The following is a 13,888-nucleotide window of genomic DNA, read 5'->3' as shown; positions in this document are numbered from 1 at the left end:
TTTTTGTGTTACCCACACATTAGGAATTCTAAACATTTTTGAATATCATATTAAAAATTGACCGCTCCAGCGGGGTTCGAACCCGCGTCTCCGCCTAACCGTGTCGGTCTATTCGGTCGTTTGAATTCCTAATGTGTGGGTAACACAAAAATAAAATCGTAGATACAATGTAAAAAATATTTGACGTATAATACCACACCACCACCTTTGTAATATAGTCTGCCAGTTCTTATTTCATTTTTGTACAAAATGCGAATTCGCTTTTAAGTTATTTCATTGCAAACTTTAAAGTGCCCGCAAAAGTTGTTTAACCCCCTTATAACTAAGGAGTATGAAAAATAGATGTTGGCCGATTCTCAGACCTCTCCGATATGCACACAAAATTTCAATAAAATCGGTCCAGCCGTTTCGGAGGAGTATTGTAACTAACATTGTAACAGGAGAATTTTATATATATTATAATTATGTACTTCTTAGCAATGCATTATTTAGATAAATTAATTTATGAACTTCTTATATATAAATGACATCCATTTGATTATTAAATTCATTAACTTTTATAAGTTATAATTTTGAATGAATGAATGAGTCGAAAGAGACATGATCATAAACTATTTGACAGAAACAATATGAAAATGTGATCACAAACAGATGTGCAGAAGGGTGTTATAATTAGCGAAAAGAAATAAATTAAAGACCTTTCCACAAGACGAAAATTTAAAATGTCATTATCTAGATCTCTTCTTCTGATTAATATAAATATATAAGACTTACATCTCATGTACCAACGTTCTTAAGTATAAGAACTTTCATTATTTTAAAGGCTCACGGAAAAAAACCCAATTTACACTTTTCAAAAGAATAAGAAATTTATTTTTTATTATCATTTAATATAAAATCAAAAAATTTTGCTATGCAGAACTATCATGAAATTTAATCATAGAAACAAATTATCTATAAGCATTGTTTATCAAATAGAAAATAACAAGATAATTATATATTTATATAACTGACCAAACCATAAATAGCAGTGAAATGATAGAGAAAGTCGCCAGCGCTGAGGTTTCATATTTTTTGTATTTTTATTATAACATACGATCCAATCCTGAACTTTTTACAGAAAGATGAAAATAAATGGATGCTTTTCTGAAATATAAAAAATATATACATATATTTTATATATACATTATAATTGTAATAGTTTTATTTTTTCTTTCTCTCTATTTTTTATTGTAACAAATGTTATTTTTTCGGTAAATTACACAAATATGATTAATGTCAGATTACAGTAGCGTTCTAAGAATTTTGTGCAAACCGTATTTATCGTGTAATTAAAATTAAAGTGCATATTGTATAACTTAGTGGTATTTTTTTAATATAGAAAGCTTTTTTATGAACTTAGTTTGTATGCCTTTATTAAATAAATAAATAAATAAATAGATATATCATACCTAAAACAACCTTTTCTTTGTTTTTTGCTTGTATTGAATACTTTAAAACAGTAGTTAAATACGTTATTGTTTCAATAAGGCTTTGTTTTATTTTGTTATTATACTTTGCAAACATTTATGATTTGAGGACGAACACGGTTCTGATAAAACGTGTTTGTGAAATCAAAATAGTCTATTTTTAACCGACTTCAAAAAAAGGAGGAGGTTACTCAATTCGACCGTATATATATATTTTTTTTTTATGTATGTTCGGAGATAACTTCTTCGTTTATGAACCGATTTTGATAATTCTTTTTTTGTTGGAAAGGAGATATTCATAGTTTGGTACCATGATAAGGAAACCAGGATCTGATGATGGGATCCCAGAGAAATCGAGGCAAACTTTCAAAAATCGTAAGGGTGACTAGTAAATTTAATTATGTTTTCATTAAGTACTATAAAGCACTACTATTTAATAAAGGTCTGGAGTCGATCTGATGATGGAGAAGAAAGATAGTCGAGAGAACTCTTCAACAATTTATAGCAATTACCTGCTTTTTGAACTTAACTCGTTTTTATTGATGAGAAATTTGCACCTGTATGAGTTATAAGTGCCATTACAGTCTGATGATGGAGACAAAAGTTAGTCGAGGGAACTCTTTAACGATTTATAGCAATTACCAGCTGTTTGAACTTAATTCGTTTCTATTGATGAGAACTTTGCATATGTATGAGTTATTAGTGCCATTTCAGTCTGATGATGGAGACGAAAGATAGTCGAGGGTACTCTTCAACGACTTATAGCAATTACCTGCTGTTTGAACTTAATTCGTTTCTATTGATGAGAACTTTGCACCTATATGAGTTACAAGTGCCATTACAGTCTGATGATGGTGACGAAAGATAGTCGAGGGAACTTTTCAACGATTTATAGCAATTACCTGCTGTTTGATCATCTGTGTCGCAGGACCAGGTTTGATGATGGAGCCCATAAACACTCGAGGGAATTTACAGCACTTAGCTTTTGCTGTTTAACGACCGCTTTGATATAATGGTGCATGTGCCGTGTCGGCGGCGCCTAAACACCGACGGTCGCGGGTTCTATTCCCGCTCGGAGTGGATATTTATGTTTATACAAATATTTATTTTCGGTCTAGTTGTTAATCCTTGTGGTTCTCCCAACCTAGCCTCGGAGAACACGCTAGGCTGTCAGTCCCGGTTGTTATTACGTACACCTGATAGCGAACTTTACTCATAGTATGTCGACGCGTTAGCGCAGCGGTCACAGCACCGGCTGTTGCGCTGACGTTAGTGGGTTCAATCCCCGCGCACGGCAGACATTTGTATTGACCATATAGATGTTTGTCATGATCTGGGTGTTTGTGCTTGTGTATTGTGTATGTTTCCGAACCCCCGACATAAGAGAAAAAGCATCCTTGTTAGGTCTACCCATCACTAAAAATTGTAAAATAAAATAGTTTTTAACAAAAAAAAAACCGACTTCAAAAAGGAAACAAAATTGAAAAATAAATTTACTTAGTACAAAGTAATTCGTATTTTGATTTAGTTAATCAGAAATTATTAAATAAATATTTTATAATTTTGAAGTTGGTGCCAAGTAAATAATACTACAACAACCTGGCTACAATAACAAATACAAACAACACACACACAACAAACAAGTACAAAAAATATAATTAGATATGTTCAATCTAATAGTCAATGAAACAAATTATGAAAGAAAACTGAATACAACTTATGAGTAGATACTAGAGTAGTTATTGTTTTACTTGGCACCGACTTCAAAATTATAAAATATTTATTTAATCATTTCTGATTAACTAAATCAAAATACGAATTACTTTGTACTAAGTAAATTTATTTTTCACTTTTTAGTTTCCTTTTTGAAGTCGGTTTTTTTTTTGTTAAAAACTATTTTTTAGCTTTGTGTTTGCTCACAAACGAAAAAAACCGACTTCAATTACATTGACAAGTAATACAACGTAGGTAGACGAAAAAATAGTCAAGTAAATACGCATTATCAAAGATTACTCCAAAAGTTGTCATCAGATCTCGATGACATTTAAATGTGACCACATGATAAACATCGGCTTTCGATTAAATTAAAAATCATTAAAAACGGTACACCCAGTAAAAAGTTTTACAGATTTCGAGCTTTCCTCGATTTCTCTGGGATTCCATCATCAGATCCTGGTTTCCTTACCAACCAAAAAAGAATTATCAAAATCTGTCCATAAACGACGAATATATATAGAGTCTGTATACATTCTGAACTATTATTTACTAGAGATTGAAAATATATTCATATATTTTTTTTTCTTTTCAGATATTGCTTAGTAGATTAAGGTAAAGCGGATATCTTAATTAAATTAGTAATAATGTAATTAGTATTTCTGATCATTTCAATAAGTACTTTTATTTGATATTGTATACTGTATACTGTAGGCTGCGTGGTTTCATAATATTAATTAGGTTTATATACGACGATAGGTTTTTAGTGTATAATAATAGGAAATAAACGGAGCTTACGAACTCGTATTTATGCCCCAATAAGTTGGCAAGCTATCCACCGAATTATTTATCTGAATACATAAGCGTTACCTAAAATATAATGCTTCTGTGCCTGTTGACCATTAAACTGAAATAGATATATTCAGCAAAGACGCCATTACTAAAATTATCAAAGCCCGAAAAAGTCTTCTAAAACCTTTGAAATTTGAATTGAATTAAGTTTTTTTTTTTTTTTATAGAAGAGGGGGCAAACGGACAGTTGGCTCACCTGATGGTAAGTGAAAACAACATCCACAGACACCCGCTACATCAAAGGATTAGCAGGCGCGTTGCCGGCCTTTCAAAAAGGAATATGCTCTTGTTTTGAAGGTCCCTAGGTCGTATTTGTTCGGAAATACCGTAGGTGGTAGCTGGTTCCAAAGAGGGGTCGTGCGTGGCAGAAAATCGAGCTGTCGTCGACTTCCAGACATCGAGGTGATGTGGATGAAATTTTGAATTTTGACGCGATGTCCGGTGGTGGAATTCTGCTGTAGGTATTAGTCCGAACAATTCCTCAGAACACTCCCCGTGGTAAATACGGTAGAAGATGCAGAGTGACCCGACATCTCTACGCAGCGCCAAAGAATCGAGCCGATCGGAGAGAATCTTGTCGCCAACGATTCGAGCCGCTCGGCGTTGAACACGGTCAAATGGAAGGAGCTGGTACTGGGGCGCCCCAGCCCATAGGTGAGAGCAGTATTCCATGTGGGGCCGGATCTGTGCCTTATATAATTGTAGGCGGTGGCAGGGCATGAAATACTGCTTCGCCCTACTGAGCACACCAAGTTTCTTCGAGGCTAGTTTAGCCTTTCCTTCCAGATGACCACGGAATTGCACATTGCTCGATATGTCGACGCCTAGTATCCCAATACTGGCCGAGGCTGTTAGGGGAGTGCCTTCAAATTTGAGAGGAACGACGAAGGGTGATTTTTTTGCGGTAAACGCGCAAACTTGTGTCTTATTAGGGTTGAACTGGACCAGATTATGTCGTCCCCATTGCGAGACTTTGGCTAAAAGAGACTCGATTTCAGACACAAGTTTGTTCCGACACTCATCGACTTGTTCCCGAGAAATATTAGGACGGCCTGTGTATAAGGCGTCCCCGGTGCTGTCGTCCGCATAACAACGAATGCCACTAGTTTGTAACAGATCATTGATATGCAGAAGGAACAAAGTAGGTGATAGTACACAGCCTTGGGGAACGCCAGCATTGACAGACTTGAGGTCCGAGCATGCACCGTCAACAACGACCTTGATGTTCCTGTCTGTCAAAAAACTGGTGATCCATTTACATAGTTTCTCGGGAAGCCCATAGGATGGTAGCTTTGTTAGAAGTGCCCTATGCCACACCCGATCAAAGGCCTTCGCTATGTCCAAACTAACCGCCAGCGCTTCTCCCTTGCTCTCAACCGCCTCCGCCCATCGGTGAGTTAAGAATATTAGAAGATCACCAGCCGAGCGACTCCGTTGAAAGCCATATTGGCGATCGCTAATCAGCTGGTGCTCCTCTAAATACCGCCGGAGCTGGCAGTTGATTAAGGATTCCATAATTTTTGAGAACAAGGAAGTTATAGCAATTGGTCTATAATTGGACGGATCTGAGCGGTCCCCTTTCTTAGGGATCGGGTGCACCAAAGCCATCTTCCACGAGCGTGGGACAACGCCTAACGAATAAGAGTGCCGGAAAAGACGCGTGAGGACGGGTGCCAACTCAGGAGCACAAGTTCGTAGCACTAACGGAGGGACGCCATCGGGCCCACTCGATTTATTGATGTCCAACGAAAAAAGGGCTTTGCGTACGGAGCTCTGTTGGAAAATTATTTCCGGCATTATTGTATCACACCGAGGGATCGTCGGTGGTATTTTTCCGCTATCATCCAAAGTCGAGTTGGACGCAAAAAGAGATCATAAAAGATCGGCCTTCTCCTTCGCGGTGTGGGCCAACGAGTCGTCCCTCCTGTGCAATGATGGTAGGGATGGCTTACAGAAATTCCCTTGGACAGCTTGGGCGAGTGACCAGAATGCACGAGTTCCCGAAGGAAGTCGAACCAATCTCTCCCCAATTCTGCCCACGTACTCTGCTTTTGCCTCAGCGATGACTCTTTTGAAGGACCTGGAGGCAAAGTTATACTCCTTTTTTAATGCGCTGGTCTTTACATCCTGGGACACCGACGCATTAGCCCAAGCTCGGTAGCTTTCCCGCTTATGGCGTGCAACTATTTTGCAAGGTTGACCAAACCAGGGCTTGGATTTGCCGCCTATAGGCACCGCAGAGAACGGAATAAAAAGTTCCATGGCTTGCAGAACCACTTCGACGACAGAATCAGCAACGATGTCTGGATCATCCAGCGAAAAGCAGATTCGCCCCCATGGGTAGGATGCGAAGAAGGACCGCATTGCATCCCAATCAGCTGACCTATAGTGCCAAACGCGTCGGCTGCCCGCAAAGCGGGGCCATGGTGGGCGTGTGACTGGCACAGAACTCCGGACCAGACAGTGGTCCGACGAGCCAAGTGGAGAGTCCACGGAAACTACATAATTGTCCGGGTGAGACGTCAGCAGAAGGTCCAACAGGGAAGGCGTATGATCTTCCACATCAGGGATACGCGTTGGTGATGCTACTAATTGTGTCAGATCATATGCTGAGGCAAAGTCGTAAACAGATCTTCCCGCATGATCGGTTGTACGCGACCCGAGCCACTCGGTGTGATGGGCGTTGAAATCACCAAGTATCACGATCTCTGCGGATGGGATCTGTTGTAGCACGTTGTCTGTAGCCATTTGTATGTGCTCCATGAGTCGATCAGTTTCGTCGTTACCGCTGTGGGACCTATATAGGCAGGCATAGACGCGGGGATGGTCGTCGCTGTCTATGCGCAACCACAGGATGGAGAGGTCCCCACCTTCAAGACTGCCGAGGCGACGAGAGCAGACATCCTCTCTGACGTACGCGCAAACTCCAGCCCGCGGTACAAAAAAGTGTTCTAATTTGTACCCCGGGCAAGAGAGATAGGAGGTATCAGCTGGAGAGGATATCTGCGTCTCTGTCAAAAAGAGCAAGGCCGGCTTCGCCGTCTGGAGGTGGTAGTGGACGGCGTTAAGATTAGTATGAAGCCCTCTGATGTTACAGAAATCCACAGTCATAGTGGTAGGGGACTTCTGCCGTCTGCTCCGTTTACCCCAGGCAGTTAATGTTTTGAGCACAGATTTGCCCCCCCCCAGAATTCGCGGGGCTGCCTAGGCTTCTGGAATCAGGTGCAGGTCCTGAGCCCAGAAGTCCAGAGAGGGATTCTCCGTTGCTATTGCGACCGGTACCCTCCTGAGGTAGTCTTTGCGTAGTCTGTGCTGCCATCATGTATAGGGGGGGGGGGGGGGAGGAGCTCTGGTCACCTTACTCACCAACAGGAACACAACACTGTTTGAAAACAGTGTTATTTAGCTGTGATTTTATGTAAGGTCGAGGTACTACCCCAGTCGGGCTACTCCATATTTTGAGCAGAAAGTTCCTGCTGTGCCCTACCTCAGTTAAAAGTTAAGTTTAAAGATGTAAAAATATCATACAGTAAATTTAAAATTAATAAGTACCTACCATTTATTCGCTTGAAATAGGAAACTTACGGACATCTCAAGTCTCAGTATTTGGTATATAACCTTTTTTGACTCTTTTTATGTAATTCTCACACTTGATGACTACTTTATTTTTAACGTCAAGTGTTTTGTTATTTAACGAGAGTGAATGTCATTTACTATGTTCAATCGATTACACAAAAATAAGTGTTCTCGTCATTCCTGGTCAATTTATTGTGTATGGCAAATAAGGACCAAATTTATGACATTCCTGAGAATTTAGAGAGTTCTATAACGCTTGATATGCAAAAACACGTATCATGAACCATATTAGACTTTTTTTGTTCCACAGATGACGGCAAACAATCATAGGTAGTGCATCAACGTCTCAAAATAGAGACTGAATGAGATGTTAACGCTTTAAGAATCAGATCAAATCAGCTCAGCCTATTGCAGTCCACTGCTGGACATGGCTTTAAGGATACACTTTAGGAAGTAGAAGCCAAGGATATAATTGACTCGACGAAGTTAATGTCACTCAAGTTAGATCAAACGAGAATATAACTTAGTCAGCATATAAATTAAATCGTTGCAAGTAATATATATATATATATATATATATATATATATATATATATATATATATATATATATATATATATATATAATCTAACTTTATTCTTAATATAGTAAATGTTTCATTGGAGAGAGTTTTTATTGCTATTGCTTTTTACTAGACTTTAAAGATACAAAGTAACATGAGAAACATTTTTTACGCTTCAATTAATGATAAAATTTGTTTATCTATACGCCCATATGAATGAAATTGAAGTGCCTGTCTTTGATTTGCCTTGATTTTAAAATAACTATGCTTTTTCAAGTGCATATAGTTAGTTACTTACACGATACTAAAACACAAACAAACGGTTTAAAAAAAATTGTCTGCCTAGCTTTCTGTTGCTCCGTAATAATCTCCGAAACAGCTGACCTGATTTTTATGGTGCTATCACTGAAAGATAGAGAAGATTGTGGAGCAACATATAGGCTCCTTTTCAGTCCCGAATTCATCCCGAAATAAAAACACAATGACCGCACGCGAGTACGTGCCGCCCAGATAGATATGAAATACTTTTCGTGTTTGGTTATATATTAAGGACGACATTTAGCAAAAACAACAAAAATGCCAAAATGGGATTAAGGAGGTTAGATGGCATAATATACTTTTTACCCTCTAATTTCCCCGGGATCAGGATTACGCTGTAAAAAATAATTAGTATCCAGATACAATCTCCCACGCGAACGAAGTCTGGAGTACAGCTAGTTTTTAGAATAAATTCTAAACAAAAGCACTTAAAAGAAAAAATACAATTTTTTGAAATAGCTAGAATGTGCTACTATTTAATATTTTACATCTAGGAATATCATCGCGAGTATACATTATTTACAACTTACGAATACACATTATTTACAGAATACAAGCCTTATCCATGGCACAGCCGCTTTACTATTTATATGAAGAGTATATCGTAAATATCAATATTTACAGTGAAGTTCGCATGGGGTGGTTTAAATACGAAAACCTCTTGAGTAGGGTCGCTAGTGTCAATAACTGCCTACCCAACATTCTGCAGTGTTATATTGTGCTTAGTTTTACGTACTTTTTACTGGGATATTGTAGCGAAACTGTTAAGTGCAAAGAATAAGTGCACCTTAATAATTATTAATAAAACCCCCAGTACGTATAAATCTGTGCTAGTGCCTAAAAATTTAAACAACGCAAAAATAGTTCAAATTTAATCACAAGCTAGGAATAAAATTAGAACATGCTGAGGAAAACATTATATTTTAAATTTTTTAATTAAATCTAAAAACTATTAGCAAAGTAGCATAAACTTTATTCAAAACTAGCGGACCCGGCAGACGTTGTCCTGCCCGGAAAACAGCTACCAAATTTGATAGCTTACATACCGATATCAACGCCACCTGCCGGGTCCAATTGAGATAAAAACTACCCTATCTCCCAAGTTGGACAAAATTATAGATGCGCACGAAATTTGATAAAAATTGGTTCAGTAGTTTCGGAGTTACATACCAATAGCAGCGCCACCTATTGAGTCCAATTGAGATAGAAACTATCATATCTTCCAAGTCAGACAAAATTACAGATGCTTACAAAATTTGATAAAAATTGGTTCAGTAGTTTCAGAGTTACAAATATTTAAAATTTTCATTGTTAACGCTCACCCCCGTAATCCTTATTGGGCATGAGTTATCCTAAAATCCGCTCATCTATCATTTCTACATCACATATAGGAGATTTGTACCAAATTTGGAGTCGATAGTTTCAAAAATGTGAATTTTCCATTGTTAACGCCCCCGCAACAGTATAATAAGTAATGTGAATTAGCTAGTTAATACAATTTTTACTGTATGTAAATTAAACTAAAATACGGTCTGCTAGTAAGATCAATTTAATCATTAATAACTAACATAAAATGCACCGTAATATTATATTATTTAACATGAACTTTATTGAATAGTAATAATGTTCAAATTGACTCTACATTTTAGCTAGAAAACGTTTGTATGGGAAAAAGAAAAGGGCTGTTTTTAGGGTTTTCACGGAAATTATTCAAATTTTTTTCGATGTTAAAAACCATCCTTGGACTTCAACGAACATTTAAAAAAATAGAATTGGTAAAATTGCTCCAGGCGTTGTTGAGTTATACGCTTACTAACACATTTTACGATTCATTTTTATATATAAAAGATTATGCTTTATATACTTATATCATTAACTTTATTTTTAATTACTGACTGTTTTTCATTATATTTAAGATTTCTAACCTAACAATAAAATACGTATAAATTGTTCTATATTTCTCCGTTTTATAAATAAAGAAATACAATCGATTTCTTGAAAAAGAAATTTAGTTTAAACTGCAAGAATAAAAAGGTAAATAGTTTTTTCGACGACGAAAAACTTCACGTATAGTCTTTGGAATTTATATGCCACCAATTGACTACAGAATACGCAAAAGGGATCGAGCCGAAATAAATTTGCAAAGAGATTTAAGAACAAACTTATTTCGTTGAGACAGTTCAAGAAGCGCCTATAAGACCTGAATAGTGCCATTGAGCGTGGTTCAAACGTGATAAATATTCACGGCGTCGTAATACCTTTGATCAACGGTGTCGCTTTTAATCTTACCTATTTATCAATTCATTGAAAAAAGAACTCCTTGGCAATGATCGGCTTATATACTTACTTGGTTACAGATTGTACGTTCAAAGATTTCCAATCTAATAAAAATACTAAATTGAAAAAGTTACTTTAGGCTTATGTATGTTGAGGGGCTTTCGTGAGAGCTTAGAGAATTTCTTTTAAATATATGACAAAACAATATCTGGAGTTACGGATCTTTTGTCGACATGTTAATCTTAAAACGTGTAAAACTTTAAAATAACTTTTTTAATATACAGGGAAAGTATACAGTCTCGTTACATAAAAGTCTTCAAATTATATCATATTTCATAGCAAATATACGAGTACTACTCTGTGGACGTGTACGACATTTTAATCTACAAACGTACTATTTGTTTTTACTGTTTTTTTTTTTTTTTGATTTGACTGATGTCTCTTGATCAAATTAAATTATATTAAAAAATTTAATTTTTTAAAAATAAAAATTATTTTTACTTTGTAATTGAGTATTTAAAATTTCGTTTTAAATAAAACCTTCACGTTAGATATTTGTTTGACTGAGCTCAATTCTTAACGTTTCATTTCAGGAATTCTCTTTTCCTTCACATTTGCAATTCAACGCTTTCTCACTTCTATGAATTGATGAATAAAGAAATATCTTCAGGTAATAAATCGAATAAAACTGCATTCGCTCCGAGAAAAAGCTAATCTAAATAAACGTGACTATCACTGAATCACCACATTCTCATGAAACTACATCTCGGAACTTAAATTTAGCTTGGATTTTAAATCTTATTTAACCACTTTTAACTCACCCTTGCTACTTTCGAATCACAATTTTAAAGACAGCTTGTTAAATTACAGAGGATTTTTAATGAAAAATTTTCACCAGATTGAGACCACATTGTTAGTTTAATACGTTATTTACTTGTTTAAAAATTTATAATAGCGTTTGTGATTGCGACAACTACGGGTGTAGATTAAAAGCTAAGAATTGATTGAAAAAACTAACTTGTTATAAATATTAATGTTACCTAAATTTAAGATATAGCACAGATTATCTTTATGTAAAAAAAAAAAAAGGTTTTAATAGGCGATAGTGAATGTGTTAAAAATGCATACTTTTGAGTAATTTTTTTAAATGTATATATTAAATTACATCTAAGTATGTCTCTGTAAAACGATAAATAAAACATTTAATGTGATTAGAAATCACAGTAACATTAATCGCGTCATTTCAATCCCGCCCGCTTGGCTACAGATGTCTGGATATAACCAATCATGCGGAACAAGCTCCGTGAATACCGTGTGAGCTATTGGTGTTTACAGAACAATAAGTTTAGTATCGGCTTACTGGATTCTGAAATAATTTCTATTTCTGAAAAATCCGATAACGATATTTTAGATTTCTTATTTTTAACATTCACGACCAACACAATAATTAATAAGTATCGTTTGTAATACAATACCAACACAGTAAATTAAGTATCATTCGTAACACGCTATTTTAAATAATAAACTACTTAGCCACTTAAATTCAGCCAAGTTAACTGGACTTGCTATTGTTCAGCTTTATATTAATTTTATTATATACTTTATTGACGACGCGTTACCAAATTAGGGGTATAGAACATTAATAAATAAATAAAATAGAAATAATACTTATATAAATATATAAATACAAATATTAAACCCAGACTCAGGCGGGAATCGAACCCGCAACCCGCAGCACTAAAAGCAGGGCCACTACAAACTGCGCTAACGGGCTAGTCGAACTTATTATACATTAAACAAAAACTGCAGTTAGAAAGTGAACAAATCATTTTTGTGCTAATTAGAATATATTTCAATAAAGTATATATAGATAATATATAATAATGTACACCTATGCTGACGCTAGACCATTTCCTTTGCTCTAAGGTTGCCTGGTTTTTGGTGTACAATAAAGTGTATTATTATTAATAAACATACTATATATATACATAATAGGTACTTACATGTGTAAAAATATAGATACGATAAAATAAATTTATATTATATATCAACGATCAAAAAAGACAAAGGATTTATACAGATAACAATGTGTTACGTTATAAAGCTTGGTTTGCTATATACTATACGTTACCCCTGCTGACGTTAGCAAAAAATAACGAGCATTTTTTTAAAATTTGTATTGTTTTATATTTTTATTACTATTAACGACAGCTCTGGTCTAGAAGTGCGTGTAGACGTTTAAAACACCGGCGGTGTGCGGATTAAATTTTCTCTCGGGATGGATTTGTATTTGTACAAATATTTTTACCGGGGATGTGTCTGCTCTTGTGAGTTTCCCCACCGTTTCAAGACACGATTACTTTAAGCTGTCGGTTTTGTTTGTCGGTTGTTATTATAAATACCTGATAGCGATCGTTACTCGTAGTAAGCAATATGTACAAAAACCCACAGTGGAGCAGCGTGGTACATTAAGCTCCAATCCTTATTTTGATGGAGGAGGCCTATGTCCAGCAGTAATAATAATAATAATAATAAACGCTTCACACTCAACGGCCTCCAGTAGGATTTTCTCCTATGTCGGAGGTCCGGAAACACACACAATACACAAGCACAAACGCCCCGACCACGAAAAACATCTATATGGCCAATACAAATATCTGTCGTGAGCGGGGATCGAGCCCGCGACCGCCAGCGCAACAGTCAGTATGTGACCGCTGCGCCAACGCGTCGTTGTTATTAGCAGTATTAGCAGTGGTATATTACAGGCTGAATCGTCGTCGTTGTCGTTATTTTCTATATTAATTCTTTAAATTTTAAATAGTAGAATATATATATATATATATATATATATATATATATAGGAATTATAGAGTTCGATACAATTTTACAAAGAAGCACAAGCTTCAACTTATTTCACTAAGGCGTTTTACAAGCGCCAATAAAAAAGCCTGAATAGTGCCATTGAGCTCGGCTTAGAGGTGATAAATATTCGCGCAGGCTCGCATTTCTTTTGATCAGGCGTGTCGCCTTTGCAGCTTATTCGTAACCTGATTGTGCAAACCGGAAAAAGAAGTCAGTAGTGTATTTTTAAAAAGAATTCTAGATTTTAAACAGACGTGAA

The 13,888-nt window shown here is 36.0% G+C and overlaps 1 long non-coding RNA gene across 1 annotated transcript; it reads right to left on the bottom strand.

The window, feature by feature from the left end:
* Nucleotides 1-1,214: 1,214 nt before the first annotated feature.
* Nucleotides 1,215-12,456, bottom strand: LOC123659128. The gene is made up of 3 exons (XR_006743982.1): nucleotides 12,436-12,456; nucleotides 1,794-1,799; nucleotides 1,215-1,296 (listed from the first exon to the last, which is right to left on the bottom strand). It is a non-coding gene; the product is annotated as an uncharacterized LOC123659128 (long non-coding RNA).
* Between the last annotated feature and the right edge of the window lie 1,432 nt (nucleotides 12,457-13,888).

This window comes from Melitaea cinxia, chromosome 13 (assembly GCF_905220565.1).
Source record: "Melitaea cinxia chromosome 13, ilMelCinx1.1, whole genome shotgun sequence".
Taxonomy (NCBI): domain Eukaryota; kingdom Metazoa; phylum Arthropoda; class Insecta; order Lepidoptera; family Nymphalidae; genus Melitaea; species Melitaea cinxia.
Note: the sequence above shows the minus strand (reverse complement) of the source record. Positions and strands in the feature narration are given on the sequence as shown.